The following is a 6,759-nucleotide window of genomic DNA, read 5'->3' on the forward strand; positions in this document are numbered from 1 at the left end:
TCATGTTGCGGAAATCTGCTTTTCAACAATATTAAACAGCTAGAAACAGAACCACAACCTGTATGCATTGAGAAACACCAAATCACAATTATATGAACACAACTGAATTTTAACTGAATTTATATATTGAACATTAATTACACTATACACTTACAAAAACATATATTACATACACCAAAACATATATATTACATTGAACATTTATTGAATTCCCTAAGCTATAATTTGTGCAAAAGTCTACTATACCTATGCTATACATTGATTTCCCTAAACAAAACTAAATACAAATTGCAACCAATCTTCCCTAATCTGGTTGACTTGATCATGTGTATATGATTTTCCAACAAACTTTATTTCTTCAGTTGGCCACTGATGAATGATCTCCTTCATGAAATTTAGCACGTAATAGTCGTAATCTACCTAGTTTGTTTGGCAAGGGGTCTATAATTAAAATCAAGTAAACATATAAGTATAACCTTTATTGAAATATGAATACACTACATATATAATTGTTTGAGATGATTTGTACCATTACCTTTACATGAGTCCATTGGACTTTTTGCTGTGATTTTCTGGAACGAATACAACCTTTGTAAATTTTCACCGCCCTAAACAATAGATAATGTACTTAATTACTAAACAACTAGGAAAGTGAAGGTGTAACTAAAACTTTAAATGAGTAGTTCACTTACTTAGAAAACATTTCTCGCATGCTAGTGTACTTGTTTAGATCACCAAGTGCCAATGAGTAAAAGCGGTATATTTCTTCCTCGACCCGATTAATGGCAACAAAAATCCAATGTTGCCTAACAAAACATATGTACAAGGTTAGTAAATGTTAAGCACAACAAACATACAAAAGACAGAAATACAAAAGACAATTAAAAATGCTCACTCGATATTAAAAGGTGTAAGATATAAATCTGCAGCTCCTTTATGAATGAGGAGAGTATCTACAACTTGTGTTGTATGTTCCCCAAACTTCTTTTTGTCATTGCCACTCGACAACAAAGCGGTAACATGTGGGATATGAACATCACCTTCTTCTTATCTTCCAAAACAAAATTTTCATACAAGTGCCTAATGTATATACATACAGTAGTTGCACCTATCCATTCATGTTTTATACATCTTGGACTTCATTGAAGCTAACATATTGTTCAACATTATTTCCAAAGACTTCCTTGGGAAATAATATAATTATTATATTATCTCCCAACTTCTCTGTAGTTGATAGTCTTCTTAGAGCTCACATCCCCCTTTACATTACCGTAGATGACTTCGAGCTCACATCCCCCATAGATGGCATCGAGCTCACATCCCTCATAGATGGCTTAGTCTTTAGGTTGTTGCTGGGGTGGAGTTTACATTTTCCTAAAATATTCAATAAAAAACATGTCAATTATAGATCAATATATATAATATGAGTGAGCATAAGGTAAAAATCATACCTTAGAAGGAACTACGTGTACAAGGTCTATTGGCTAAGCCACAAAGGTGCCTATACCCCTCCAACTATGAATTTGTTTGTTTATTGTGTTTATTAATATGGAAATGCCAACATACAATCATTCAAATAAATAACAACAAAATAGAAATTAAAATCCAAAATAATTATTCATTCTTCATTCAAAGTGCCAAAGTTCGTTGTTGACAAAATACATTAATTATTGCCAAAATACTGCCAAAGTAAATTGTTCGTGATAAAATAATAAAATAAAAAAACAAAAAATAAATTAACATAATTATTTATTCAAAGTGTTCCACATCAGTCGAAGAAATCATCCCCTAAGTGCATAATAGAATTAAGATATTCCATATAGTCCAGGTCATCATCCCCTGTAGTAGTTAAGAATTGGTGAAAAAACAAACATAAAAAATCATATTGAATTCTTTGCTGTAAGAAATTAAACATAGAGATTGAATATTGCAAAATTGACATACACATTCTTTCCTAGGAATATCCTTTTTTATATTCCTTTTAACAAAACGTATTTTTTTATTTTTGCCTTGTATTGCTCTCTTTTCGGTTTCTTTGTATTTTCTTCCTTGCATCTTCTTCTCCTAGGGTGCCATGACTAACTATAAAATGAGACAATCAAGGAGATTTAAGAATGAGATTTCAAATAATATGGGTGAATTAGTTGACTTAAAATTACGGCCACTTTTTCTATAAAATCAAGAGTTAAAGTACAGCGGAAAATATATGCAGAAATTAACCAAATAAATAATCAAAGAGATAAGGGAGAAGAGAATACACAAGGATTTTTATATTGGTTCACCTTCTTGTCCACGGAAGGCTACATCCAGTACTCTTCCAGCACAAGAGATTTTTCCACTAAAGATTATGAGTTACAATTACAATATTTCACCCCGAGATCTCTATGTACCTTATACACTCCCTAATCCTTATTCTCTCTTGGAAAAAAACATTTCCAAGTGATTATAATCCCCTTTCTTATCACACCCTTGTGAAAGAAATTATTCTTCAATAATAATGAGGAATGTTCAACGATGGCGGAATTGCCTTTACATGTTTCAAAGTAATGTAACTTGCAATCCAATCAACTCTTTCATATACTTAGTAATAATGATCTTTATAAGTTGGTAAACACTTTACTTTAAGCAACTTCAGAAAAATCAACTTTGGAAGTTTAAGAACTAGTTGTCAAAAGTGCAGAAAATAATTTCAGAATGTGTGTAAGAGCTTTTGAAATTTGTATGAGAGTTGTGTGTGTTTGTATGTGAGATTCAATGTGTTTAAATAAATTTTCCAATCACCCATTGTGCCTCTATGAAAGGTAGGAATAGATTGGAGTGAAGACATTTCATTTGGGATGAAAACCTTTCATTTTGAAATATGAAATCTGATAAAATAGCACTCAGTAATCGATTGCAACCAGTAGGTAATTGATTACCCAAACGTTCTGTCTACTAGGCATTTAATTTCGATTTAGAGTAATCAATTACAGCAAGTGAGTAATCGGTTACTCAACTTTATCGAAAACTGGAAATCTGTTACTCAAAGACAGTAATGGATTACTCTGATCAGTTTTAAGTTGGATAACTCTTTTCTCACACATGTAACCTGTTACTTAGATGCAGTAACCCGTTACACGCTATTTTTTGAAAATTGTTTTAAGTATTTTGGAGTGTTTCAATTTTCTTTTAAAAATAGTTTGAGCTTGACTACTATTTTATATTCAAGAGTATAGGATAGAAGTACCTATTTAGACTTAGCCTAATTTGCCTTGAAGCTTTGTCTTCATATGTATTCTTCATTTTCTTCTTTTTGGTGATGTTGGTGTCTTCAACAAAACAGTGCCAAGGTCATGAGCAAAGATATTCTTCACAATCTCCCCCTTTTTGATGATGACAAACCAATATCTTCTTTAATATTGTAGTTTTCTGAGAGCATCATATTTTGAGATATGTTAAGATGACTTGATAATGCTCCCCTTATTTTGTATGCTCCCCTTATTTTGTATGCTCCCCTTTTCATTTGGATTTTTGTGCCAGAAAGATTAGAAACAGAAAATACACTCTTCCAACGTTTCTCCCCCTATTGACTTCATCAAAAAGTAGAAAAGTCAAGAGTTTCCAGCATAATATATATATATATATATATATATATACAGCATACAATATGTATATGACAAGCATAAAATTAATCATAAGATATAAATTAAATATCGCAATGCATATCATAAAACATAGATGTTCAACATAAACAACATAAAGCAAACTTTGTCTGAAAATATGAAATGATTACAACCAGAAAAAAAGTAAATTGTTCAGAAAAATGCATCAAAACAAACAGAAATCCTAGACACAATCTAAGACTCAGGCTTAGAGCTGTCTTCATCAACGTCCATGCTACTCAGCTTAAAAAGAGACGATGAAGTTCAAACTGGATTTGTTGATTTTGAGTATCAAAGGCATCCACTTGGTTAATGATGTAGCCTCTAAGAGAAAGCAACTCGTCCATAATCATATGATTTGAAAGCATGATAGCAGATGAGGAAGATTGAGCATGAAACTCATATGGTTGAGGTTCATGAGTGTTAGAATTGGTAGGTTCTGGTTGATCAGCAGGTACATTGGGCCTATCAGATCGATACTTATAGGTGCGACGATCAATAGAATCTATGGAGGGACAAATTCCACATCAATCTTGCTTTCGTGAAGATTAGGAGCAACCTTGGTTTCACCATTTGTAGAAACACCGAAATGTTCAAGAATATTGGTTATGAAAATTGCATAGGGAAAGGGGCTTTGAGTTCCTTGAACATTCCACATTTGTCTCATTATCATCTGAGTCCAATTGATTTTGATGTTAAATTTCATAGCTTGCATAAATTGGAGTTTTATGTAACTAATTTGAAAATGGTTTGAAAATTTCGGTAAAATGACATAGCTTAGAAAATAATGAAGCAAACAATCTTCAAGTTTGAGATGTCCAACATATAGGATATCGCTATTTTTAATAGTCTCACCAAATCCTTGTTGCTTACGCATTTTTATTTCCTCTTTAGAAATTCTACATAGAGAGTGGTAGAATTCCTTTTGATCATAATTATCACATTCACATACAAGGCCGAAACTTGTTATGCTATCTTGATAGGATATGTTACAGAACAATGAACTAAAACTTTTCAAAACCAAAATAATGTTTTTCCTTTCACATAGGAAGTAAGACGATTTTTCCGAAACTTCATATTGCACTAAAATACTCGAACAAGATCAGGATAAATGACATTAGTTTCATAGCAAAAGTCAAAAAGATTTTGTTGCCTTAAAAGATAAGGAAAAAGAAAGTTTTCAAATTCAAAATTCCCTACATTACCATATTTCGGAGTAAAAATAACTCGGCCATGAAAGTGTTCCTCAAAGACTTTACATTGCTCATCATTAGCAAGAAGTCTTGTCAAATCCATAGGGTTAGACTCCAAAGATGAAGTTCCTTGGTTTCTTTGAGTCACATTTATGCGTTGCTTCTTTGATCTAGAAGAGGAAGCCATGGATTTGTGCGTTGCTTCTTTAGAAATGGAAATATGATATGAATAAACACAAAAATCACCCAAAACGGATAAAAAAAATGAAGGTTTGAGAGCTTGAGAGGGTTGAGCACAAGGGAACACAGGTTGAGGAAGAAGAAGAGTTTGAAAAAATTTGTAAAAATGCACAAAAAATACATATATAACTGCACAGAGTTATCGGATACTCACTTTGAGTAATCGGTTACTCAAATTAAAAAAATCAAAATTTTCATACAGTAACTTTGAGTAATCGGTTATTGAGACACGTTGTTCAACCCTGTAATCGGTTGCTCTCCAGTGTAGTCGATTTCTGACAATGGAAAAACTTAAAACCTGCCCCAGTTTGAGAGGCTTCCAATTTTCCTTTGTCTTTATTGCTCTTTATTTCATGCATAACTTTTTTTCTAAAACAATGATCATGCAAATTTTGGTAAGTGTTTGGGCTGTAAGTAGTGATGTGGTAGTGATGATAAAATTTAATTTGGATTTGGCTTGGGTAGATATGGTGATAGTAATGATGATAGAATTCAATTTGGATTTGGTTAATGAGTGATGGTGATGTTATGAAGGATAGAGGGTTGAGCTTTGATTCTGGTTGATGATATTTAATTTGTGTTTGGGCTTGTGTTAATATGATGATGGTGATAATGAATTTTAACTTATGCATTAAAGATGAGATATTTTATCAAAATTTTATGAGATTTATGGAGTCAGCTTTTTTTGGTCATGATGCACATCTTAGGCAAATAAGTCCTCGACAAGGTCTTTTTTAAGCTTGTATCGTGGCTTGGCTAAGGGTTTTCAAGAAAATGATATAAGACTCAAAACTTATGTTTCCCATACCCACCATTTATCTTTCTTCTTTATCCTATTTTCAACATTTTTCAAACATGATATTCAACTATTAAGATAGTTTTTCAGGTTTGGATAAGGATAACCTATGATTAAGGTGATAATTTTCATGAATGGTTCATTTTGTGATTATTGATATTGCACTTTTTCCCTAACTTTTGCCTGAGATATTAATTGAGGATTCTCAGCAGACTTTTTTAATTATTATTTTTGCACTATAAGGAAGGAACTTTCTTTGTATTTTCTTATTCTTCGATCACATGATTAGTTTAAAAGAATAGTTTTCTTTAATAATTGAATGTCAAGGAAAACTATTGAAAAGCTACCCTCCTCAGGCTATTGAAATATTGAGGGTTATTCAAAAATTATCTCCTTTCATGATGTATAGGCTCAAATGGGGTGACTATGGATATCTCCAAGATGTTTAGGTATTACAAAAAATGTCTTGTGTCATTAGAAAAATATGCTTAAAGATGTACATCATTTTTTGGTTCTTACATTTGCATCATCTTCCATTTTACTTTTGAATCATTTTTTAATCAAATATCTCATATTAGTGCATAGATTAATTTTATTTGTGTTTATTTGGTTGTGTGTTCTTTTTTGGGAAAATGTGATTGGTAGGGTTAGGTATGAGATGATGAAATTTATGATCACTGCATTTGTATATGCTTGTTAAAAATATATGCATTTGAAAGTAAATCTTTACTCATGAAACCTGAGTGAATGAGTGGTTTAACCTTGACTGAGGTCCTCAAGTGAGGATAATTTTTCAATTTGGTCTTCAATTTAGCTGAGGTCAAAGACAATGCACTATCGAGTATAGACTCAACCACAAATTGGGAGTTCTCTATCTTCTTGAATGTCT

Source organism: Lupinus angustifolius, chromosome LG05 (assembly GCF_001865875.1).
Source record: "Lupinus angustifolius cultivar Tanjil chromosome LG05, LupAngTanjil_v1.0, whole genome shotgun sequence".
NCBI lineage: Eukaryota > Viridiplantae > Streptophyta > Magnoliopsida > Fabales > Fabaceae > Lupinus > Lupinus angustifolius.